Source organism: Herpailurus yagouaroundi, unplaced genomic scaffold (assembly GCF_014898765.1).
Source record: "Herpailurus yagouaroundi ecotype Mexico unplaced genomic scaffold, PumYag 187, whole genome shotgun sequence".
Taxonomy (NCBI): domain Eukaryota; kingdom Metazoa; phylum Chordata; class Mammalia; order Carnivora; family Felidae; genus Herpailurus; species Herpailurus yagouaroundi.
This window is the reverse complement of record NW_024412418.1, coordinates 26,896,338-26,923,920: the sequence shown is the minus strand read 5'-3', so window position 1 is coordinate 26,923,920 and position 27,583 is coordinate 26,896,338. Positions and strand designations below refer to the sequence as shown.

The 27,583-nt window shown below is 36.8% G+C and overlaps 1 long non-coding RNA gene across 2 annotated transcripts; it reads right to left on the bottom strand.

The window, feature by feature from the left end:
- Positions 1–2,936: 2,936 nt before the first annotated feature.
- On the bottom strand, positions 2,937–26,803 carry LOC121043642 (uncharacterized). Of its 2 annotated transcripts, XR_005796952.1 has the most exons (4): positions 26,793–26,802; positions 17,444–17,449; positions 9,191–9,194; positions 2,937–3,140 (listed from the first exon to the last, which is right to left on the bottom strand). It is a non-coding gene; the product is annotated as an uncharacterized LOC121043642 (long non-coding RNA). The 2 variants fall into 2 exon arrangements; XR_005796951.1 differs by lacking the exons at positions 9,191–9,194; positions 17,444–17,449 and adding an exon at positions 21,068–21,078 and having other exon boundaries at positions 2,937–3,143; positions 26,793–26,803.
- Between the last annotated feature and the right edge of the window lie 780 nt (positions 26,804–27,583).

Below are 27,583 nucleotides of genomic sequence, written 5' to 3'. Positions count from 1 at the left end.
TCTCCCAGGCAAGACCCATAGACCAGAAGTGCTAGCCGAGGGAGTGGCAAACAGGAGTTGGGATCTTTAAGGAAGGAAGGAGAAAATAAGCAATAGTCAGAACCTTGGAAGCAACTAATGTACGGAGCTTGTGACTCATACCACTAACCTTTTTCTTGTAAAATTTTTGAGCAACTGTGATAAATCAGAATCAGATACTGTAATGGATGAAATGAATGTAAGGTGAGATTCATATGCAAAGGTGCACTGTGGTTAATGTAGTCAATGATTCCATCTACATCTCATCCCCAGTTAGTGTGAGTGATGGTTCCTGTCAGTTCATAACCCCTCCTTACTTTGGAGAATTGCTCTCAACTGACAGCAGACACCTCTGTAGAGAGGTATTCCCGTGGTGCCCTGTCTTCTTCACTACAATCAGTTCAAGGAACAGCTCACAAATAGTGATCAATGGATATATAACAAAATGCCAGCTCCCTGGCTTTGAGGGGAAAACTACTCTGCTGTATGATTTATGCTTCTGATCCTCATATGGATGAGACCAATTAAGACTTCCTTTACCTGAGGTGACATTCTAAGTTGGCTTTTCCCCAATCCTATTCTGCTTCCCTCACTTTTCTGTAGATTCTTCTGAAAAGCCTTCCTTCAAGAAATCAGATATATCTGAATATTTGTTCTAGTATCTGCTTTTTGAGAACACAACATGAAATATTCTTTGAACCAGCAGCATGTTTTCTAGGATATGCCTATAAAAAATACATGCATATTGCACCATATAACATGTACATGAATGTTTATAACAGTATTGCTCATAAAATCCCCAAAATGGAAGTAACCCAGAAGTCCATCAGCTCTTTAATGGAAATGTATACTCTTCAATTTTCATCCTATTGCCATATATTTTAATACAGTGTGTGGCAGATTGTATTTTCCAAAGACAGCTGCAAAAATCTCTCCCACTTCAAATGTCCTTCTTAAAATATGACCTTAGCCTTCTTCCCATATAGTAGTGCTTTCTGTAAGTTCTTCCCTTAGGCTGTTTTTTTATTTATTGTTGGCCTTAACAACAGAATATGGATGAAGTGATACTATGAGATTTCTGAGGCTAGATCATCAAAATGCCATGATTTCATCTTGATTTCTCTGGATACTCACTCTTGGAATTAAGCCATCCTGCCACATTGAAGTCCAACTAGACTATATAGAGAGATGGCATGTGATGTTTCAGCCAACTTCCCAGTGGCAGTCCTAGTGGACAACCAGAATCAACTGCTGGACATGTGTTAAGAAGCCTCCAGATGCTCCAGCCCCAGTCACTGAATCATCCCCAGCCTTCAAGGATCCCCTGTTGAACCATCACACATTGGCAGGGCATAAATAAATTCTTTATTGTGACCAGTCCACGTTCTTGCCCCATACAGAACCCATGAGAATAATAAAATTTTTGCTCTATGTAACTGGGGTTTTGCTTTGTTTCTGTTTTTTATTGTTGTTGTTTTTACACAGCACTAATAAATAGAATACAGTATAGTTACATGTAGTAAAAATTGGCAATGAAAATGAGTAGAAACATATTGTTGGGTCTCATCTACATAATATTGAGTGAAAAATACATATAATGTTCAGTGAAGAAGATACAGAATATATGCAATGTAAGATTCTATTACATATATTAAGAACAAGTGAAACTAATTTATGCTATTAGAAATTCAGCATAGTAGTTACCTTTGGGGAAATTAGTAGTGATTTGAGCAAACACAAGGGGGACTGCTGGGCTATTGGTACAATTCTACTTCTTGACTTAAGCAGTGACTACACAAGTATGTTCCCTTTGAAACAATTCATCAAACTGTAAGAACTAATATATTTTTAAATTTTTGTATTAATTATACCAATTAAAATAAACATTATCTTACTAAAAGCAGGAACTGAACTTCAATTTCTTAACATTTTAGATTATTTACCTATGCTATTTTAGCCTTCAATTTTGTGTATATCATTTTCTTAGGTATTTTGAGCTTCGTACATTTTTTTCCAAAATAAATATTGACTAGTACATTTTTATCTGTTTATATATGACACATTTCTTTGATAAGTATGAAATACAGGAAGTTATTTATAAATACTAAAATATTTAATATTTGTGATTCAGTAGTTACCATTTTTAAATGTTTTGGCACTCCAGTTCTAGAATTCTAAAACAGGTTTCTAAAATGTATTATTAAAATTGGTATATCATTTATTGTACATTTCCTGAGTCCTGAGTTAAAACCAGGCACTAATTACTTATAGATAATTAACTATTACAAAATTTGTGACAGGGACACCTGGGTGGCTCAGTCAGTTAGGCATCCAACTCTTGACTTCAGCTTAGGTAATGATCTCACAGTTTATGGGATCGAGCCCCACATCTGGCTCTGTGCTGACAATGTGGAGCCTACTTGGGATTCTCTCTCTCCCTCTCTCTCTGCCCCTCCCCCATGCACACTCACATGCTCTCCCCCTCGCAAAATAAAACCACATTTAATAAAAATAAAACAAAATCTGGGGCGCCTGGGTGGCGCAGTCGGTTAAGCGCCCGACTTCAGTCAGGTCACGATCTCGCGGTCCGTGAGTTCGAGCCCCGCGTCAGGCTCTGGGCTGATGGCTCAGAGCCTGGAGCCTGTTTCCGATTCTGTGTCTCCCTCTCTCTCTGCCCCTCCCCCGTTCATGCTCTGTCTCTCTCTGTCCCAAAAATAAATAAACGTTGAAAAAAAAATTTAAGAAAAAAAATAAATAAAACAAAATCAACTATTGCATTAAAAGATAAATGGTGTTTTAGGAGCTCCATGAGAGGTCTCAGAATAAAACTGTGTAGTATATATCAAGCTTAAAGCAAGGAAAAAGATGTCCATGCAAATCTTTTTTTTTTTTTTTTTTTTTTTAACGAGGCAAAGAATTTTATTAATCTTGTTTCAAACTTTATTCCCAGGCTTCTTCAGCTTAATTAGCTGCAAAGAATAAATTGTGTATAAGCAAAAACTGAAAAGAGCTGCAGTGTCCAGGGGGTTTGGGCTTAAAAATATTAGAGATCTAGATTTTATCAGATCCATGAACAAAATTTTTAAAAAGCAGTGATAATATAAAATAGAAGCTCCCAGTAACTTCTTCAGGTTTTATGTTCTTCAGAAATTGACTCAATTCAGTGTGCTTCATTCTTGGAAGCTTCATCAAAATTCTCCACAAATTCTGGAATGTTATCATCATCATCCTCTCCGGTAGCAAGTGGTGCCTTTCCATCCACAGATCGTTTGGGCAGAGCTTCAGCCAGCCTTCTTAACCTAGTCACACTGTCTGCACCAAGTTGGTTTAAGATACTGGGTAGCATTTCTGTCAGCTGTCATGATAGTTTCTTTCATCTTGTTGGAGCAGAAATGGTCCCATGTGGGGGACTAGGGTTTGGTGCTCAGGGGGTCTCGGGTGGACCAGCTGAGATTAGGCACACACACGTGGGGACACAAGATCTGTACAAATCATTTTTTTATATCTGCAAAATTCATGAAAGTTTTCTGGTGAATGTGATGTGACCTCTAATTAAGAAAAAATAATCCCACATGGTCTCCTGTGCCCCAGAGATAGTTTTCTCTAAGATTGTGTGTTTTCACTTGGCAAGAATCACCTCAGACCATTATCCATGCTATTCTTTTATTTTTTTTTTAATTTTTTTTCAACGTTTATTTATTTTGGGGACAGAGAGAGACAGAGCATGAACGGGGAGGGGCAGAGAGAGAGGGAGACACAGAATCGGAAACAGGCTCCAGGCTCTGAGCCATCAGCCCAGAGCCCGATGCGGGGCTCAAACTCACGGACCGTGAGATCGTGACCTGGCTGAAGTCGGACACTTAACCCATGCTATTCTTTTAAACAAGCAGTCATTTCAATTATCTTTTTAGAGATACCTGTTCATTTTAAATAAAACAGCCCCTTTTGATCAGATCAACTGAGTATAAACTTGAATAGCAAGACCTGACAAGATTAGGGTCATGACATGAAACACTAAGTAACGAAATTAGAATCTGTTGAACTGAGACTGCAGACTTTCACCAAACTAAGACCATCTAAGCAGAAGTTACAGAAGTTAACAATAGATGAATTTGAAGATAAATATTTCCCAGACATAACACAGTTGATTAAATAGAAAACACAATCTTTCTTAAAGAGTTTGTTTGTTACACAATCCAATGTCTGATCTGATTTTTATAAAATATGCTTAGATAACACTCTAAAAATATTCATGAGGCAGACCAAAGAATTAATTAATTGAAATTAAACAAGTTGATTGCAAGTACAGATTACTGAATGTTAAGAATTTGCATGCTTATTGTAAAATAAATTTCTGGATCTTAAAATGTACTAAGGAATAATGAAGGGAAGATTATATCTTTTAATATGGTGCTTCTTGGTGATGCATTTCATTAGAAACAACATGTCTTTTCTTTGGATCAATTGTTATTGTCATAATATAGGATATTACAGGGCCCTTGAAAACACTTCTTTTACTATTTTGTTTGTTTGCTTGTTTATTTATTTATTTTGAGAGAGAGAGAGCATGAATGAGGGAGGGACAGAGAGGGACAGAGAGAATCCTGAGCAGGCTCTGTGCAGTCAGCCACAAACTGTGAGAGCCACAAACTGTGAGGTCATAACCTGAGCTAAAATTAAGAATCTGACACTTAACTGACTTAGCTGCCCAGGTGCCCCACTGAGTATTTTTAAACACTCTTGGATAAGTTGTTAATCGACTTCTTAGGGATTTTGAGACTTATATACCAATTTTTTTAATCTTCACGTATTACATGTTAAGATATTTTTTTTAAAGCAGGCTTTTTGAGAGACAGTTTGGAATAATGAGAAGACTTTAAGATCTGGAATCAATCATCTTAGGTTTGAATAGTAACTCTAAATTACCATCTAAGCAAACTTAAGAAATTTATTTAATCTCTCTAAAGTGTAATTCCTTCCTCTGAAAAATGTCATGTTTAGTATTTATTCCAAAACTTTGCTGTCAGTGTCAAACAATACTATGAGTTTAAATTAATTACTTATGCACTGGTTTAAAAAAAAGTAAAAAAAGTCTATGATATACTTACTGCACTAAATTTCTAAATATGGAGGATATTATTAAATTGGATCAAAGTCCAATTCTGTTTCTGCATAGTAGCATTCCTATACTGGAAAATAAAAGCCATATTCTTTGATATCCAAAACAAAAAAAATGTACTATTTTATTAATATACTTCTATATTATAATAAAGATAACAAAATTAATATTAAAGGTGTGCTTCTTCAGTGTCTCAAACCTTGTATAGTGTTTAGGAATTGAAGTATCAATAACTAGGTTGTATTATTGTCTCATTTGAAAAATATCTATCCCATTGTTGTCATAGAATCAAGGAAACTGAGCTAGAAGAGACTTAACATTGATCAATTCCAGCCATTTTTCTTTGAAAATGTTAGCATGTCAGGGCACCTGGGTGGCTTAACTCGGTTAAGTGTTTGACTTCAGCTCAGGTCATGATCCAGTGGCTCGTGGGTTTGAGCCCCATGTCAGGCTCTGTGTTGACAGCTTGGAACCTGGAGCCTGTTTCAGATTCTGTGTCTCCTTGTCTCTCTCTGCCCTCCCCTGCTCACACTCTGTTTCTCTCTCTCTCAAAAATAAACACTTAAAAATGCTAAATAAAATGTTAGAATGTCTCCAGAAATTTAAAATAAAACATATTAATGGATATTCTTTGGACAAATTCATACGCTTCCTGTTCCTTCTGTACTAAATACAGATCATGACATTATAATTATGTTATCTATATTCAGACATGTTGGTATAGCACACTTTTCTTATAGGGTGCTTTTCTAAAAATAGGAAAGATCAATGATATTCCTCAGAATTACAAAGAAACTTAAAGGCTTTTCTAATTTCAAAGACTGGACTCTTCCCGATAAAAGACTTAGTCATCAATTATAATAGAAACAAAGTATGTTGCTGTGTCTTTTTGCTTCTTTTTTAATTTTTTCCCTTAGAGTCTGGAATTATTGATGCAGAGATATTAAGCTTCTAGGGAATAGATAAGAACCAGTCACAATATATTTTAAAATATTTTTATCCTGGGGATGCCTGGATAGCTCAATTGTCAAGCAGTCAACTCTTGATTTTGGCTCAGGTCATGATCTCATGGTTCCTGGGATCAAGCCCTGCATCAGGCTCTGTGCTGGGCGTGGAGCCTGCCTGGAATTCTCTTTCTCCTTCTCTCTCTGCCCCTCCCCAGTTTGTGTGTTTGCACCCTCTCTCTTTCCCCCTCCTTCTCTCTCTCTCTCCCTCTTTCAAAATAAATAAATAAGCTTAAAAAAATTTAGCCTATTTATATTGGCTTAAAGAGGGGATAAAAAGACAATCTGCAATCCTCACTCTTAACATAGTATAGGAGGACAACATCTACATAAATACAGAATGTCTTAGCTTCAGAATTCCATTTTAGAACATTCACATCATGATATGGGACTGATGACATTTAAATCTAACTCAAACCTTCATGTTAATAATAAAAAGTTTTCCTAGATGTGAAAAAAGAAAATAAAAAAGGAAAAGGTAAATGGAGGGATATTTTACAAGGATTTTATTCTTTTTCTATATTCCAAATCCTGAAATTGGTGAAGAGATGCTTCTGTTGCTAAATTTCCCCAAAGGAAAGCAAAGCTTGTAGTTCTTGTTACCATTAGGTCATAAATACACAAGATTTATTTGAAATAATTTGAAAATAGATGTGGAGGGAGAGGCATATGTGTGTGTGAACATAAAATCTAGGCTTTATTTTGAATAGCATGTGATTGGGCACCATATCTTTACATGATTAGAAATCTTCAGTCCTATGTCAGTTATCCATTTACTGCCTCTCAGCTCCACATCTACCCTTTTTGCCTTGTTTTTTGGTACTGTAACTGGATCTTGTAAGCATTTCTGCTTTGTTGGTTACCATAATATTAGGGTTTTTTTAAGTTTATTTTTATTTATTTTGAGAAATAGAGAGCAAGCAGGAGAAGGACAGAGAAAGGGAGAGAGAATCCCAAGCAGCATCTCTGTGCTGTCAGTGCAGAGCCAGATGCGGGGCTTGAACTCATCAACCATGAGATCATGACGTGAGCCAAAATCATGAGCCAGATGATTAACTGAATGAGCCACCCTGACACCCCACCATAATATTAGGCTTTTGAAGGGTCATTGCAAGTAGAAGGATTTTTTTTTTTTTTTACCTGGTTTGGAGCTTTTCTGCCAGTTTCCTGGCTAGTAGTGTGCAAGAGATCACGTGGTGCACAACCCCAGAAGGTTTTAACTGCAGCAAAGCAAGTACCTTTTCCGTGAGTTTTACGTGTACCACATGAGGTGGTTTTCCAGCTGCAGCCCGTGGTATCTCAGAGAATTTCTCTACCACCTAGTGGGCCTCAGACACAACCTCTCCAATGAAGTAAATATCTTAAGCTTGGTGTAGGGTCACTCCCCTTCATAACTGGCTATTTCCTTGGAGTCTCTCATTTTGCTTTAAGTGTAGTAGCTGCTCCCTATTTCAGTCATTCCCATATTTTTTAGAGTTCTCTTTGTCTCTCCTACAAATGTATCTCCTCTTTTTTTTTTTAATTTTTTTTTCAACGTTTATTTATTTTTGGGACAGAGAGAGACAGAGCATGAATGGGGTAGGGGCAGAGACAGAGGGAGACACAGAATTTGAAACAGGCTCCAGGCTCTGAGCCATCAGCCCAGAGCCTGACGCGGGGCTCGAACTCACGGACCGCGAGATCGTGACCTGGCTGAAGTCGGACGCTTAACCGACTGCGCCACCCAGGCGCCCCCAAATGTATCTCCTTTTTACTGGTGATAATTCTTCATGTAAAAATTCTCCCACTTAAATTATTGGTGTGCTGCCTCCTGACTCTACTCTGATCGATAGATATATGTCCCAGAAATCTTCTGTTTTTCAAAAGCTCTTTTTCCTTATTTCACAAAGGTTAAAATCAAAGGCATGGGAATCAGATTGCCTGAGTCTGTATTCTGGTCCTGCTACTGAACTTTTTGGTGATGTTTTGGAAAAGTTATTCCACCTCGGTGAGCCTCTGATTCCTTGTCTGCAAAATGGAGGTGACAGGAACACTACTTGTCTGATAGGGTTGTTGTGAGGATGAAGTAAATTAATTCATGCAAGGCAAATAGGAAACAATCAATTAATGCTAACCGTTATTATTATCACTCCTTTACTCTCTCTTCATGGAGCTATAGACACAAAAAATATATAATATACATATTCTTTCATAATTTTTGTGTAGTATATAAAAAGCAAAATAGAATGTCTGACTTAAATACTCCCTTTAACAGGTAGCCTTTCCCAACCATATTTCATCTTCCTACTCCTTTGTGTTATATACGACTTTATCCTTGCAATTATCATGCTGCACTGTAAACAGTTTCTTTGAAAATCTATCTTCTAGACTAAAATGAAAGTCAGATGCTACAGCTTGCTCGTGCCTCACATCTAATAAACACTTATGGAACACTTAAGGAAGGAATGCATTTATTTTTTTTCTATCGTTCCCTTCAATTTTCAAGACACAAAACTAACCTGAAATATAAAACTGATCCCATCACCTTCAATCCGAGAAACTATTTTATTTCCTGTGACACAGAAGGAAAAGAGAGAAGTACAAACCTAATAGGGTCAGGCGCCAAAGGAGATTCCGGAGAGACGTGATAGGTGCTTAACAGTTAAAGACCTATGAGCTCTGCTAATGCATGCTGACTGGAGTCAGCAATACCCTCTATCCCAAACCACCTCTCTTTCCTTTTCCTTAATTAGTTTGTTAATGAGCTAATGCTTCCAATGGACTGTGAAATTAAAACAATGTGCTTTCTACTGTGATTGCTAAATGTTTTCACTGGACATAAAATGTGTTTCACCCTCAATGGGATTTTCTTTTCTCTATTTATAAACAAATCAAAAAGACAGCATCAAAGAGGTGCAGGTGTCTGGTGGGTAAATAAATAAACACTCCCAGCATGTGGAACAATTAAATAATCTCAAACAAAATGGGATCAGAAGCAGATGCACTCACCACAGGAACAAGGTCTTATAGGCAAAGGGAATAACTCCAAATGAATCTGCAACAGAGGCACTCGGCTCAGTGGGCCAGCCAATTTTGCATCTGTCCCTTTGGCGATGAAGAGTGCTCTGGACACTCTCAGGACACACTTGGGACAGATCTCTTCAGGCACTTCTGAGGGAAGAATGATGGAGTTTAACGTTGCCAAGTAATCAGATAAAGCTGAGGTGGACTCACAAACGCAGACTCTCCCAGCAAAACCAGAACACAATATTCCTTAAACAGGCACCATGCTTTCTTGTCTCTGTGCCCTGTTTCTGCTTCCTGGAATCTAGTTTTCTTGCTTATAATGCCCACCCCAAATTAAACATTTTGAGGTTAAGTAATATTCATTCTAGAATCTTTAAAGGTCATTTACTTCATGAAGCATCACCTAATCACTTTAGCCCTTTGTGCATTAAAATAGCACACTTGCTTTAAAAACAACAACAACAGCAAAACTTTCTAACAAAACTTACTGTACAAGTAAGTGAGCTGTTTGGAAAAATATTTGTTGAATTTAACTTGGAGGCAGAGCATCTAAAACAATTAGAGGTGACATAAAATGAGAGAAAGAGAAATAACACCAGTTTGGGAGGGGGACGATTCATAGCATGTTTTGGTGATGACATAATTTACATGAAGAAAGTGATGTGAACCTTAAAGGATGGAAAGGATTTCAACCGACAAAATGGTGATCACATGACCCAGATAGGAGTGGACCCCGCAAGACAGAGACAGACAAGGGAAATAATACTGGATTGAGGGCATTAGAATTAAACCATTTTGATTCTAGTGTGGGGTAGGCTTGAATAAATGGAATAAGTTAAGGCTACACAAGGAGGTTAAATCAGGAGATGGAAGAAAATTAAATATTAAGCATGAGCTTTGGACTCAGTCTATTAAATATTTTAAGACCACTAAAGGTTTCTAAGATTTGAAGACATTAATTTGATTCTGCACTTACCTTTAAAGTTTCAAAAAAAAAGAAAGGTTTTACATTTTCCTGGAAAATATACATAGATATTTTAAGAAAGAAGTGGTGAAAAGAAACATTCTTATACATGTAGTTTAATAAGCAATTGGATGGCATTGTTGAACATTAGAAAAGATGTCTAAAAAGCTAATGCAAAGCAATCATTATGCACGTAGAAAAAGTGGCATTGCTCAGACTTCCACAAAATGCACTTAAGTGTAAAGAAATCTACAATGACTCATTTGAACAGCTGGGGAGAACTTGAAAACAACAGCTAAGTCATTGAAAAAAAGAACTAACCTGATTCAGAAAAACAATAAAAAAGATAGAAATCTGTGTGAACATCGTACTAAAACTTTTAAAGTTTTAAAAGTTCATTTGGGGGGGCGCCTGGGTGGCTCAGTCGGTTGACCAACCAACTTCGGCTCAGGTCATGAACTCGCAGTTCATGAGTTCAAGACCAGCGTCGGGCTCTGTACTGACAGCTCAGAGCCTGGAGCCTGCTTTGGATTCTGTGTCTCCCTCTCTCTCTGTTCCTCCCCTACTTGCTCTCTCTCTCTCTCTCTCTCTCTCAAAAAAAAATAAGTAAATATTAGAAAATTAAAAAATAAAAGTTCATTTGGAAAAGCAGTTTTTATAATCCCGTTGTCATATGGAACTTAAACTCTGTAAAATAAGACATTATATAGACCCTAGAACAGAAAAGATAATGCCCCACAGGGGAGAAATGATTTACAGCAGTTGAATGCATTCATGTAGCATGTATTGAGTGCTTACTGTGGGAAAAGAGATAAACGGGATATATTCCCTAATTTAGAGTATATTGCAGTTGTAGATGACAAGAACATAAAGATAGACCTTTGAGGTTTGTGACAGCTACCCTATGGTGAGAGATCATTTAGACATGTGCTGGGTTCTTGTGGGCCCTTGAAAACACAATGTCGGAAACCTCCCCTAATCAGATTGAGGATTCAGGGAAGCCTTTCTGGAGGGAATGGTTGATATACCCAGTTTCAGAGGACAAGTGGGAACTAATGGGATAGAGGAGATTTAAAGTCATCCCAGGCTGAGAATGGTTAAATGCACAGAAGTAGGAAGTAGCATGGTGTGAGGTACAATAATCAAGGTGTAATCTTATAGTATCACCTGAAGGGCAGGACAGCCCAGTGGTTAAGATGGTAGAATCTAGAATGAAGCAAATCTGAATTCACATCTGAGCTCTATTCTTTATATTTGAAACCAAAAATCATAGCAGTGCTGTCTAGGAAATGGCAATTGAGAGCCCACTCAGGCATTGTTTTCTGTGGAGAACCTTAAAGCAAATTTGTGCCCCTGGAGAGAGCCAGCTCTCTGAAAAGATGGTTGGGAGGGGTATTCATCTCTGAGAAGGCTGCAAAGATGACTGTTTACCAGGAAACCTACTTCTAGAAAACATTTAAAAGAACTGCATTTGAGAGAGAGGCAAAAAGAAAGCCAAACAAAAACGAAAACAAAATGAATAAATAAATAAAAGATTAAAAGGATGAGTATTTAGTGATGATCTACTTAAGAGACAATGATATTCCTCTAAATCAGTATTTCTTTTGACAGAGTAATCGGTAATAACAACAGCACTTACTTATTTATTGATTTTTTTCTATAATTAAATGTATTTGGGGCGGCTGGGTGGCTCAGTCGATTAAACGTCTGACTTTTGATTTTGGCTCATGATCTCATGGTTTGTGAGTTCAAGCCCCATATCAGGCTTGATGCTGATGATGCAGAGTCTGCTTGGGATTCTTTCTCTTCCCATCTCTCTACTCCTCTGCCACTCAAGCTTGTGCTCTCTCTCTCAAAATAAATAAATAAAAACTTAATATTTAAAAATATACAGTAATTAATTATATTTTACATATATTATTTTTAGACAATGCATTTGAATCATTCTATAAAGACCACATTGCAACTGCATTTTACAATGCAAAGGTTTAGATTATGACACACGATACAAAATTAGTATTATTTCTTTATCAGGTCATTTTGACTTCCATGTAAAATTACATTTCTTGGATATATTATTTACTATATTTACATAATTATTTGCTTTTTGCATGTTAAAAGTAGTTATGCATTTTTTTTGGATTTTTCTTTAAATATATTTATCTCCCCTTAATAATCTGCATATAGAGACAGAGGAGAGAGAGAAATGAGGAAAGGAGATAAACCAGAAGAGGTAAAAACTAAAATAAGATAGTATTTACTAATTTACTATAGAAGGAAAACAAATTTAAGAGAATTCCTAACTGAGATGATGTTGCTGATACATGTGATAATGACGCAGTTTGGGTGAGATCTTATCTCCTCTTTGTTAATATGTATTATCTTTTAGTTGAACCAGTCAGGTAAGATAACTAGCTATTATTACTCTGTATGTTATATTATTCTTGCCATTTCAAAGCCTGTTGACATTTATTTTTCTTCTCCCATAGCAATCCGAATAGATTACTCAGGATAGATAATTAGATAATTTTCTCAGTAGAAGGTGGAAAAAACCCAGAATCACAGAAAGTATAAAAGCATGACAAAGGTGATACAGCCAACTAGCACCAGAAAATCAGCTTCATAAGCTGATCTTCCTACTACAAACATACAGAATTATTCTATACATTTTTTTCTCCCTTCTTTATTTTTTTTCTTGTTGTTTAGGGTTTATCAAAGAGTCTGCCCATGGGTCTCTTTAATTTAATTTTGTATTGGGGCACCTGGGTTGTTCAGTTAGTTAAGTGTCTGACTTCGGCTCAGGTCATGATCTCGTGGTTTGTGGATTCAAGTCTTGCATCAGGCTCTATGCTGACAGATCAGAGCCCGGACCTGTTTTGGACTCTGTGTGTCTCTCTCTCTCTCTTTGCCCCCCACTACCCGTGCTTTGTCTCTCTCTCTCTCTCTCTCTCTCTCTCTCTCTCTCTCTCTCTCAAAAATAAAATAAACATTAACAAAATTTTTTAAATTTAACTTTGTATTTGTTTTTTATATTATCAGTCTGTTTACTCTCAGTTAATCATCTTCTTAATAATATTCATAGGATGTATGCATATAAATTGTATTAGGATTGCTTTTTAGCAACAGAACCAACTTTCAAGTGTTTTTATTAGTTACATGTATAAAAATAATTTTATTGTACTTTAATTAGTGAAGAGAGGTATACCTCATGCAATCCACCGCATATAAGATATCCTTGGCTGAGTGTTTTAGCTCCTGGACAGGTATAGCATTTATTCAACTTAGGGGTATGGTTCAAAGTGTGAGTCCAAGGCTACAGCTCAGTGGAGGGGTGCTCAGCCTGAAACTCAAAGGACCTCTTAGTAATGAGATTATTTTTCATCATTAAGGGAGAAGGGCTCTCTCATTTATTGGGGCATGTGTACTGGAAGACGGATGCATTGGCAAATATTTGCAGCCTGAAATCAAAGCCAGTATGGGCCATTGGTCAGGATCATTCAATTCAACTCAAAGACAAGATATTACCTTCTGGAACGCACATAAAGAAAAGGGTAAAGTAAACTATATTTTGAGATAAGACATCTACTATGTGATGACAACTGTTTTATAGTCACAAACCAGCCTCAAAAAACTGTCCTATTTTGGTCCTGGAAATATACTCAACTTCTTTAGCATTGTTTTCCTCTGTCAGCATTTGAAATGGCGTGATCATTCATTTTCTCTTTAATCAGTCTCTTCCCCAGGCTCCTCCAGAAGAGTCTCTACTCTTTTTGCCAAATGATAGGCTGTATAGTGTTTTTTCTATTATGTATGGTGACCAAAGGATTGGATTTGGATGTCACCATGTACTTCCAAATGTTTACCAATCTTTGAATTATGTTTATTACAACAGTCTGTCAATAATGTGTTTAAAATATTAGCAATGATTACTACTAATCAACAGATAGTTGAACAATAATATTGAGTGATGACTGCAGTTGTCTTGTGAGCAAGGGAGCTCTTATTCCAAAATTCCAAAGGAACTTAGTTTATGTTTAAAGCAAAGAGTATGTATTTTACTATTCTACCAAGGAGCTTTCATACTGAGGAACTGACAAATTGATCACATCAAAATGTTCTGTTTAATTTCTAGCATATCTTTTCATTACTATTAGCTAGATATTTTTGCTCCTACCATCTTTGTCAATTACCCATTACTGCACATCATACCAACCCAAAACGTAGTGATTTACAACAATGATAATATTTTGCTCATAAATCTACAAATTGGGCAGGTCTCAGTAGAACAGCCTTTTTTCTTTCTCCCTGCAACTGAATATCAGCTAAGGTAGCTTGAATGTTGAGAATGAAATCACCTTGGGGCTTGGTCACTCATATGTCTGGTAGTTAATGCTTGTTGTTGACTGAAACTTCAACTGGGATTGCAAACAAAACATCTTGACGTGTCTTTTTTTTTTTTAATTTTTTTTCAACGTTTTTATTTATTTTTGGGACAGAGAGAGACAGAGCATGAACGGGGGAGGGGCAGAGAGAGAGGGAGACACAGAATCCGAAACAGGCTCCAGGCTCTGAGCCATCAGCCCAGAGCCCGACGCGGGGCTCGAACTCACGGACCGCGAGATCGTGACCTGGCTGAAGTCGGACGCTTAACCGACTGCACCACCCAGGCGCCCCTTGACGTGTCTTTTTGATGTACCTCCTTGCCTTCATAACAGCTTAGTATCTGGATTCTTCCTGAGACATCTCAAGAAGCCAAGCATAAATTTTATTACCCTTTTTGGGCTGAACCTTAGCAGTTAATTTTTATTTTAGTCACAGGCTTACCCATGTTAAAAGGAAAAAAAGAAACACTTCAACAATCAATGGAGGAATAACAATATCACATTTTAAGAAGCATATGCAGGATAAAATATATTTTCGTGGACTTTCCTGGGAAATATATTTGCTACAGTCTGACCTCTGGCCACAATAGTTTATCACCTCTACACATGCAAAATTCCCTCATCCTTTCTCCCCAAGATATCTCACAAAGTATCATCTATGATGGTATTAGACTTAGGCTGGAGGTCCAACATCTTACCATCAAAATATGTTCAAGTGCAGTTGAAGGTCTTTGAATCTTATTCCTTGATTATGGCCCCTTTATTAGATTTGTTCCCTCATTCTGTTGTTTAAAAATGATAAGAAAGCTATCGAATTTACTTCAAAGTAAAATATATTCTAGTATCTGAAAGTCACATCTATGTAAATTTCATACTGTCCTCGAAACACCCATTAATTCCAAGGTATTACTACGTAATTGATTCACAGCCTGAAAAACTGAACACCCTAGACTGATGTGTGTAACAACAAAAGAAGTTTTCACAGAACTGTCTGTCTTATTGAAATTTTTATGAGATTGATTGTGCTTATTTATTGAGGGATATTCCACTATGCCGACAATATTCTCTGTATTTCCCACTACTATCTGTGCTCGTGGTTATGGGAACACTTACATAATCCAGTGATGGAGAAAAAAGAGGCTTCCATAATTCAACACTGAACTACAGTGGTGTGCCTTCCAAAACATAAAATACCACAATTTTGAGCCTTTCAGGTATCAATTGTCACTAAATATTAACATGAGTAAATTTTTTTCCAACTAACTGCAGTATAGTTTTGTAAAGCAATCTTTTATAAGACAGTCTGCCACACAGAATAATAGTTAGGAAGACTTATTGGACGTGCAGTTTCATTTCCACACTGATCATCTCAAGATATCTTAACACACATAGGCGCTCTTCTTGCCTACACTCTGACCAAAGACCATAAGTCACAATGTAACAATATTACGGTGACAATATCAGTTATCTTCAGAAATAAGGACGCATTTGAGAGGGATAGGGCACTATTAGTAATTATATTAGGGCAAAAGTTTTGTAAAACAGAATAATCATGAGTACACTGGGATATGTGCATAAGCAAACATGGGTGTACTTTGTGTTTGAACAACAGTTGGAATCCTAATTCTGCCCCTTATCTCATGCAATTCACTTAACCTCTTAGACTCTCAGTTTTCTTACCTAAAGAAATAGAATAATCAGACATCTCACTATTTCTATTAAATTATATAAATAAAATACTCTTAGCACTATCTGGCACAATTAGGGTCCTCAGTGATGGCAATTAGCTTTGTTATTATTGTATTCTGATTGTCTAGAATAGTATCTGGTACATGATATATCCATAATAAATATTTGTTTGGTGAACAATAAAAAGAATTAATACATACATAAATCAATGAAATGAAGAAGTACCATTAGTATTCAATGAAGTCAATTAATACTCCTGGTGATCCGACTACATGTCATAGTAGGATTGGAAAATAGACAAAAGCATGTCCTGGGACACAGTCAACCTGGATTCAGAAAAACTATAAAATATGGAATGAATTGACTTTTTATACTATTTACCAGAAAATTAATCTGTATGCATCTGGAGCATAAGAACACTTGTGATTTAGGTTTCTATCCATTTGATTTAATCGTGTAAGATATCTTTATTGTTTTCAGTTTTACAACACTTTCTCAATTTCCCTGTTGTGTTGTTGGAGATTGTATTAGTGAGAAAAGGAGATGTTACACTGCATTATAAGTAACAAGCTATAAGCACAATTCTTTTAATGCATTCACAAACATTGTTATGGTTATATATTATGTAACAATCAATTGTACCCCTTGGCAAATTTCTCAACAGAAATTTCTCTCCTTTTCAGGCCAGGAGAGAATGGGATGACATTTAAAATATTGAAAGTAAATTATTGTTGCGGGAGCCTGGAGGCCTTATTTGGTTAAGCATCTGACTCTTGATTTTGGGTTAGGTCATGATCTCATGGTCATGAGATTGGGCTCTGTACTGGACTTGGGTGTTGGGCTCTGTACTGGGCCTGTAACTTGCTTGGGATTCTCTCTCTCCCTCTCTCCTTCTGTCCCTCCCCATTCCTGTGTTCTCTCTCTCAATCTCTCTCTCTCTCTCTTTCTCTCTCTCTCTCTGTCTCTCAAAAAAAGAGAGAGAGAAGGAAAGAAAGAAAGAAAGAAAGAGAAGAAAGAAAGAAAGAAAATCATTGTTACCTACAGATTCTATACCCAGCAAAACTGTCCTTCAGAAACAAATGAGGGATAAAGACATTTGGGAACAAAACTGAGGCAGTTCATTACCACCAGACCTACCTTACAAGAGATGCTAAAGGAAGTTCTTTAAATAGAAGTAAAATATCCATACCACAAGTTCATTGGCTGAACACGGCCACTGTCTTTGCTCTGCAAACTATCAGCTGTCTGTCCTTCTCTTCACTAGAGCCTCACTTAGCTGCACAAATTTCAAGTGTTTTCACCAGCCTTTCTGGTCAAAGGGGGCTAGAATATACTCTCCACCCCAGGTAAGGTAATGTCACAGCCCTCCCTGCCTGAATGGAAAGAGGAGAAAGCACTCTAAGCTACTTTTAATTTCCCCGTCTCTCTAGTTGGAAGGGGCTGGGAGCTACCCTCAGCCTTGGACCTCCTGCATGCATGTAATACAGGAAGCTTCTATGCCTAGTATTGACTTTGTTTGGTGGGTGATCACCTCTGCCTGCCCACTTCTTTGACCAGCTTGAGCACTGCTAGGTTGTACACAGGCATGGTCATGAGCCCCTCTGATCAGGTAGAGCTGGAAGACATTCTTGACAGGAGGGAAGGAGTGACTCAGCCCCTTACCAAGGCACGAGCAAATACAGCTCTAGGGCCAGCAAAACTCCTTGTTTCAGGATCTTAATCAGGTTATTCTGTACCTTGCTGAGTTCCCTGATTGGAGTCTGTCAGTTTTGCAGATGAGAAAAACTGCTGTTTGGGACTACTACTTAGATACTGCAGCTATCAGCCTGGTCTGCAGAGATCTATTTACTGGTTGTTACAAGCCCCCCCTTGCTTTCTCTGTTGTAGTCAGATTCCCAGTGAAATCTGCCCCACAGATTCCTTTGCAATTCCCATGGTGAAATATCAAAGTAGGGGTTCCCACAAAGTGACCCAAAATGCTGAAAAGGGGTACGTGGATGTATCTCCTGAGTTCTATTTCCACACTGAAGGTACTCAAAGTTCAGGGAGACCTCTCCACATGGTGCTGCACTGGAGAAATGTGGTCAATGTGTAACTGTTTCTCTTAGCTTTCTATTGTGACCTCTCTTGGTCTCTGAGGTATAAGGAGATGCTTCAGCCTCATTCTTATGCTCTAGGATTCTCTCAGTGGTGCCTTGTTTTCAAATAGATGTCCATTGTTCTTGTGAGGAGGAACAAATTCAGGAACAACCTATGTCACCGTTTTGGTAATCACATTCAGCCTCATTATTCTTTAATATTATCCCATAACATTTTTTTCTGTTCTTTAGAATAATATATTTACTAAATTTACAATATTCTATTATGTTTAGGTAACTAAATTAGTTTCCCAGCATCACCATAACAAATTTTACCACAAAAAATTGGTGCTGTAAGACAAGAGAAATTTATTCCTCACAGTTCTGAAAGCCAGAAGTGTGATATCAAACTTTCATAGAACTTAAAGAGCAAAGTGGAATTCTTTTTTACCACTCAATTCTAAGCTTTGAAAATTTAGGTCATGGAGTTTCTAGATCATTTCTTTTTTTTTTTTTTTTTTTAATTTTTTTTCAACGTTTATTTATTTTGGGGACAGAGAGAGACAGAGCATGAACGGGGGAGGGGCAGAGAGAGAGGGAGACACAGAATCGGAAACAGGCTCCAGGCTCTGAGCCATCAGCCCAGAGCCTGACGCGGGGCTCGAACTCATGGACCGCGAGATTGTGACCTGGCTGAAGTCGGAGGCTTAACCGACTGCACCACCCAGGCGCCCCCTAGATCATTTCTTTAGCATGTTTCTATCCATCAAGTTCATCAGAAGCTGGCCATAGGGTGAGGACTCAAATGACAGCAATTTATTGAGGGAGTGCTCTCATAAGAAACCATTACAAGAGTGCGGGAAGCAGAAGAGAGGAGAGGAACTTAACCCGAGGTGTTATTTCAAGCAAAAACTTGAAAACAAAAGTTATTTCAAGCAAAAACTCAGCCTCAGCTTCATCATGCTTGGGATTTCTAGGGGTCAATTCTGCCATACCCTTGGTCTCTACTGGGGACATGTGAACTAAGTTTTATTCTTCACCAGAACCTCTCCAGGTTAGTATGAACTCAGGCACTTCTAGATCTTTGTATGTATAGAAAAATGTAACTGAAGAGCAGTCCTGTGAGGACAGTCACACCTGCTATTGTCCACCTTTAACATCTTTCCAATGCACGTACATTTCCCATCTGACATTAGGTACACTATGTCCTGCCAAGACATTTTTGAGATGACATGTACTCATAATTCCGGGGGCAAAATTTACAGTAGGTAGTTTAGAAAGATGAGCTATCTCTGACTACTGTAGTTTATCCTGAAATTGCAAGTGATACTCATTATATACTTCTATCAACTATTCTGGATTCCACTCACCCTACCGTGGCTCTTCTTCTGGTGTTGAAGAAGTTTTCCCAGTGAAAAGCATTTCAACTCCTGAGTATATTCCCAAATTAAAGTTGTAAAGAGGAGATATATTGAAGAATGTTTGGGGTGCCTGGGTGGCTCAGTTGGTTGAGCGACCGACTTCGGCTCAGGTCATGATCTCACAGTTTATGGGTTCGAGCCGCATGTCGGGCTCTGTACTGACAGCTCAGAGCCTGGAGCCTGCTTCGGATTCTGTGTCTCCCTCTCTCTCTGCCCTTCCCCCACTCATGCTCTATCTCTCTCTGTCTCAGAAATAAATAAACATTAAAAAAAAAAAGAATGTTCGTAGTAGCACTACTTAGTAGGGAAAAAAAGATAACAAGAAAATATTTAAAATTAAGAGAAAAGAAAATGAAATACCTTATGCCAGTGAAAATTAATTCCTATATGCATAACATGAATACATTTTAGTGATCTAATGAGTGAGGAAAATATAAAGAAATATCTTTTTTTATAAAGTTCACAAGCACAGAAAACAAAAAATTCATTGTTTACGCATAAAATGTATACATGTGTGACTAGTACATAAACAGAATAGTGCTTTCATCTGTGGAGGAGAAAGGGACTTAGGATAGGAAAGGCCTATATAAATATGTAGTAGTAAGTAAGGGATTGAATAGTGAGTTTAGTAATACTCATTATATTAGCAAAGTAAACACATAAATGTGGGCCAAAGATAACCGTGCATCTACTACCAAGGATATCACTAATCCATCTGCACACCGGAGTTCCAATTAAAAATAAAAACTTTCCAGATTGACTGATTCGAATGTACAGCTAAGATTGAAAGCTACCACACTAGATGATCTGCAAAAGTTTCTTTTTTTAACAAACTGTGGCAAAAAAATATAGGGAAGATGTTTCATTTATAAAAGTACACGTATGGGATATTTGAGGGAATGAGCTTTTTTTTAAATAAACAAATGTTTTAAACATTTTATCTTGATGTATAATAAAAGTCTTAAACAAAACATACCAAATTTAAATTTGATCTCATAATATGCATTCAAATACTAATAAACTCCTTCAATAGGAGTAGAATGATTTTAACAGTCCTGTAATGCAGAAATGGCTCCACAAAGTCATATAACCCAAGTAGGTCAATTATATACTGAAGGGAACTTATATAGAAATACAAAGTTTCACTGGAAAGAGTGAAAAACCAAGGGACTTCTTAACAAACTCTAAGCCCCATTTTAATCTCCTTATTTCAACAATGCAAGAACCTGTTTGTTTATTCACACGGACACTTTGACCACTTTAACACAAAGAAGAACCATAGTATAATAATGAACCTGACATGAAGATAAATGACTCCAATTAGCTTCCTCATTAGTTTTAACTAAGATTACTTCTTTAGACATGACTGATTTATCTCCGTTTCACTTCGCTAGAGCCTCAGGAAGTTGCCTGCCAGATTAAAGCCAGGTAAAGAGAGTTCATTTAAAATCTAGGCAGTCGTCTGCTATTTTCCCTTGGATCAATCTGTGACTGGCACTCAAGAGTGGATTCACATATGTGTGCTTTTGCCATTATTCCTATAGAGCAATGATCAGCAATTTTCAAACACAACATTCACAAAAATAGTAATAAGCACGTAATGTATGTCTATATTGCATGTGATGAAGGAAAAACTACACATTTTCAACAAGTATCTGCAGAACTCTTGAAAACTCCTGGTTTGAATTTATGTTTTTCACAGTCTCACTCTGTTTCACTTTGTCATTAAACCACAGAGAGTGGGGACTGAGAATGGGGACAGGCACATTGGTGGAACAAACTAAAAGCATTCATCACATGCTTAGGATTCTTCCTAGGTGCCTGGAGTTGGCAAGCTGTGAACAAATATGAAACTATGTTCTTGGGGTGCCTGGGTGGCTCAGTTGGTTAAGCATCTAACTCTTGATGGTCAGGATCCTATGGTTCATGGATCTCTGTACTGAGAGCACAGAGCCTGCTTGGGTTTCTCTTTCTCCCTGTCCCTCTGCCCTTTCCCTGCTTACACATGTGGGCTCTCTCTCTCTCTCAAAATAAATAAACACTAAAAAAAAAAAAAAAAAAGCAACTGTGTTCTTTAGGTTTACAAAAAAGGCAGACCAGCCACAGAGATTTGCCTTTCCTTAGGCGAAGGAAATCTTCCTTAGGTGAAGATTAACATTTTGTGCTTTCTTGATGTAGACTTAGCCTACAGAAGGCAGTAAGTCCCTTGTGAGAAACTTTGTGTGCCTGTACCCAGAGTTTACTCCAGGGAGAAATTGCCCAATTTCCCTGCGTCATACTTCCCTCAGGGTCCATGTGGTATGGGATTCATAGGCTGAAGTACTTTCAAACGCTAACATTAGAAAAGAGACGGATGCTTTCAACAGGAAATTTGAGATCCTGAAAGCTCTCTTTCTATACCTAAGTGGTGGAGAAATGATTTGCTCATCTGATTATTAACTGATTATTCATTCAAAAGCCATAAAGGCAGAAACTTCTGCACCATGCACCACCTGATTTTTTTTTTGTCAGAACTCAAGAATAACTTAGCACCTGACTCAGTTCTATAGTTAAAGAAACATTAAAACAGAGCAGGAAGACCATAAAAAACAAAAACAAAAACAAAAAAACAGTAACAACAAAAAATCCACAGATACTTAGAGCTTAACGATATAAAATCAAGGTAAAGATTTACACTAGGAAGTCACCTTTGAAATAGAACTGAGGGAAGAATCATGTATAAAATTGGACACATCTTAAGAAATTCTGGTTTCTTTTAAGGTAAGGGATTAGAAGAGACAATTGTGAGGTTAGAGGCACTCATTTCTACTGGAACAATACTGTATCCAGACCGTCTCATTGAAAAGTGTTCGAAGAAATAAATGTTGAGTCTCAAGTGATATTTCCAATTAAATTTGGATACTGTAGGTTTTAATCTCAATTCTATAATTATGTTCTCTTTAGCTATGAAAATTGATTCTGAAATCCATAACATAATTTATTTTTTACTTTATTTATTCTATTATGAAATATCATTCAAAATAATGATGCTTTCGAGAATATTAAGTGATTCATATAGTTGTATGTGATGTTTATTTGTACCATGCACAATGGTAGATTTAGTAGAAAATAAAGTCTATCAAGTTCTCTTAGCTATAATTATTAATAAAAAAAGGAAGAAAGGAAGGAGAAATGAAAGGCAGAAAAGGAAGAAGGCCATATTGCTATCTTAAAGTAACATACTTCCTAATGAGAAACACAGATTTATGCATGATTAAGTATTGCACGAGGCAGAATGCAGTAAGGGGATGGCAGAAATATAGCCACAGCCTATGGAAGTAATAAAGAAAAAACAGACGATTGTGGCTTGGGAGATGAGGAAAGTTTTCACAGCATAGGAGCTTAGCACTACACAATGAGAAGTATTTCAAAGGGCAATAATAACCAAGAAGTTGTTCTAGACTAAAAAGATTCATGTTACTGTAACCTAAGCCAAACTAAAAAATTAAAAAACTAAATATAATGGGATAATATATCACTTTTAACTTGGTATCAAACATGAATTACAGTTAGATTATGTTAGCATCACCTTCACTTAATTGGATATCCAGACGATGATCGTACTTAATTTCCAATAACTGAGATGAGAATACATTTTGCACATAGAATTCTTAGAAATAATTTGATATTACTTCACTGATTTTTTTGTGTCTGTCACTCTACTGTTACCTCTAAAATTGTTGTTTAATTTTCTCTATTAAAAAATCTTACTTGGGGCATCTGGATGGCTAGTTGGTTAAGCATCTGACTTCAACTCAGATCATGATCTCACGGCTTGTGAGTTCAAGCCCCACGTCGGGCTCTGTGCTGACAGCTCAGAGCCTGGAGCCTACTTCGGATTTCTGTGTCTCCCTCTCTCTCTCTGCCCCTTCCCTGCTCACTCTCTGTCTCTCAAAAATAAAGACATTGAAAATATTTTTTAAAAATCTTATTCAAGTTTGCAAAACCTAACATTTATTTCTTAGAACCCAAATTTTGTAAGGGAAATTACATCTTACTTTGAAATTATGAAGTAATAGACAGGATGCTGGGAAGGGTATAAAAGTGACTTCAGCATGTATCCAAAAGTGTATAGCTAAGATTTACATATAATGAAAAAAATAAAGTATTGAATTTTAAGGCACAGATATTACTGATTTGCAATGAACTGTATATTTACAGGACTCAATAATAGGTAGAAAACAGATGTGTGCTAGGTATATAATTTCTTCTTCCAAGGAATATAAGACCTCTACATGAAAGTGGTTCAACCAAAATGACAAATTAGAGACCATTCCATTATCTCCAAAGTATAATGTAGTAATTTTCAATCATTTAATCTTTTTTAAAAATTTTCTTAATGTTTATTTATTATTGAGAGACAGAGAGAGACAGAACATGAGCATGGGAGGGGCAGAGAGAGAGGAAGACACAGAATCTGAAGCAGGCTCCAGGCTCTGAGCTGTTAGCACAGAGCCAGATGTGGGGCTTGAACTCACAAACCACGAGATCATGACCTAGGTGAAGTCAGATGCTTAACCGTTTGAGCCAACCAGGTGCCCCTTTAATCATTAATCATTTAATCTTTAACAAAAATACATCTAGCACAAAAGGTATAAAACTTATGTATAACAACAGTACTCCTATTTACTTCACTAAAATTAAAGCAGCAGATATATGTTCTTTTTTTTTCTTTCTTTCTTTTTAAAAGCTTATTTAGTTATTTATTTTGAGAGAGAGAGAGAGAGAGAGAGAGAGAGAGAGAGAGAGAGAGAGAATCCAGGAGAAGGAGAGGGGTAGAGGGAGAGAGAGAATCCCAACAGGTTCCACACTCTGTACAGAGCCCAATGAGGGGTTGGACTCACAAAGCAAGAGATCATGACCTTAGCTGAAATCAAGAGTTGGGGGGGGGGTGCGGTGCTCAACTGGCTGAGCTACCTAGATGCTCTTCTTCTTTTTTTCTAAATTACACTTCCATGAATAAGATATTTACACCTACTCTGGTATGGATTATAGAATGATATTAGGCATTTATTCTTTTTTCTTTCTTCCACATATCTGTGAATGTACACCCACTTCTGTAGAAATATTTTGGTTAATAAGTTACAGATTATCTTCCCACAAGTACTCAGACAAATGGAGGTTTAGGGGCTTCATAAAGCAAAAATTAATAATACGGGAACTTTCAGACAATGGCTTACTAATCTTATTGGAAACCTAGATTGTTTTTTTAATCTATTTTTTATTGTTTTAATGTTTATTTATTTTTGAGAAAAGGAGAGATAGTGACAGAGCATGAGGTGGGGAGTGGAAAAAAGAGAAGGAGACACAGAATCCGAAGAAGTCTCCAGGCTCTGACCTGTCAGCACAGAGCCCAATGCGGGGCTTAGACCCACGAGCCGTGAGATCATGACCTGAGCTGAAGTCAGACACTCAACCAACTGAGCCACCCAGGCACCCCCTTTTTACCATTTTTAATATGTTGACTTAATCTTCAAAATTTCATGTTAATTGGTCACAACCAAGCATTCAGTAGTCTCATCAAGGGAAGGGAAGCAGATCCAGAAAGCAAAGAGGAAGAGGCCAGATGACTGCTTCTGTCCTATTCTTTCCCTTCTACTTCCTCTCCTTCTCTTCCTCCTCCTTTAAGTAGCAAAGCTAGAATTTTTCCAGAAGCCATACCTAGACACTAAATATATCCTTCTGACCAAAATTTTGCCAATTGGCTATAGCTGCTTATATAGGGGACTTGGAAATCAGGTCTTTAGTTGGGCACATTACTAACTGAAACAAAGTCCATGTAATGTAAGCAACAAAGGAAAACAGGGATACTTGGTAGGCCAAAAACATAATACCCAAGCCAACAACCTGAGTATTACCAATGACTCCATCATGCTTTCATATATGGAGAGATATACCATATTTATGGATCAAAATAGTTCATGTCATTAATATGTGAATTTTTCTCAAGATGACCTATAAATATGACCCTAACCTAATTGAAATTTCAGTAGAAGTTTTTGTAGAAGTTATCAAGCTGATTCTAAAATTTATATGGAAAATAAAGGAATTCAAATTTCCCAAAATTATAACAATACAAAGCAAAACAAACAAGGTTGGATGACTCACACTATCTCATTTTAAGAACAATCAAGTGTGAGATTAGTGAAGAATGTGGTCATAAGTCAATAAAAAAATACAAAGTTCAACAATTAAACCTCAATATATTATGAATTGATTGTTGACAAGGATGTCAAGATTGACAAGAAATAGGAATGTTTTAAATAAATGACTACTGGACAATTGGACATGAACATTCAAAAAAGGAACAATCTATTTTGTATGAATTTAAAAAATTAACTAAAAATGGATGAAAAACCTAAATATAAGAGCTAAAACTCAAACTTCTAGAAGTAAACACAGAAGAAAAATTTCAAGATCTTCTTAGGGAAAGATTTCTTAGATATGACACACAAAAAAAACAATCCACAAAAAAAAATTGATAAATTGAACTTCACCAAAATGTATAATTTCTGCTTTTTGAAAGTTTGAAGATAAGGCACCAACTGGGAGAAAGTATTTCTAAATCACATATTTAATAAAGGACTTATTTCCAGAACACAAAACAAAGTCTCACTTCCCTTCTCCAGCTTCTATCTCACCTGCGGGAGGTCTTTGGTGTCACTTTCTAGAAGAGATAGGTACAATGGGGTCAAAATTTCATTCAGAGAACTTGGACAATTGAGAAAAGCAGAATTCATTTAACCATTAGTTTAATAAACTACAATAAGCTATAACTTAGAAGACATTTCAAGTTGACTCCTACTTACTACTCCAACCTTATTTGTCACTATCCTTCCATCAGACTACACGTGAAGAATTGCCATACTAAAATGATTTCAACAGGAATTTTAATTCCGAATGCAAAATTCACCCATAAGACAGGCTTTTCAGTACTTAAATTCTCGATAGAGCTAGGTACCAATTTAATGTTATTTGAGGATCTTCCATCTCATTTAAGCCTCTTTGGTCCTTTTGATACCAAGCACATATCACCAAATTTAGCTAATTGTTGCAACAGCATTCTGCAGACAGACGTCTGACTGATTGTCTGAAATGACTAACAGTTTGGGATATTATATATGCAATTTACTGCCAAGAATAGGTAATAAGCTCTAAGAGCTATTAAGATGCAAAGAAGGGATGGATCAAAAAAAAATCAAAAGCTGTTCACAATCACAAGTGAAAGTATAATTACCATACATTATAAGGGAAAGAGAACTAACACTGAGTAAGCACCTACTATCTATTAACCATCTTGCTATTTAATTTGTGAATATTATCTCATCCACAGAACAGCTACTTAATGTAAACAGTACTATCTTCATTTTAGGTTAAAATTTTTATTGAAATAAAATATACTATATACTGTAACATTCACCCTTTTAAAGAGTGCAATTCAATGGCTTTTAATATATTTACCAAGTTATCCAACCATCATTACTATCTAATTTCAGAATAGTTCATCTCTCCCAAAAGAAACCCCATACCTATTATAGCAGTCACACCCCATTTCTCCCTCTCTTCCCACTGCAAGCTCATGATAATCACTAATCTACTTTCTTTCCCTCTGAACTTGCCCACTCTGGACTTTTCATATAAATGGAATAACGCAGTATGTGGCCTTTTGTGATAGACCTCTTTCACTTAGCACAATGTACTCAAGGTACATTCATTTTTACGTCATGAATCAATACATAGTTCTTTTTGTAACTGAATAATATTTCCCTGTGTGGCTATAATAGTTTGTTTACTCAATCATCAGTTGATGGACATTTGGTTGTTTCCATTCTTTGGCTATTGTGAATAATGTCACTATGAACA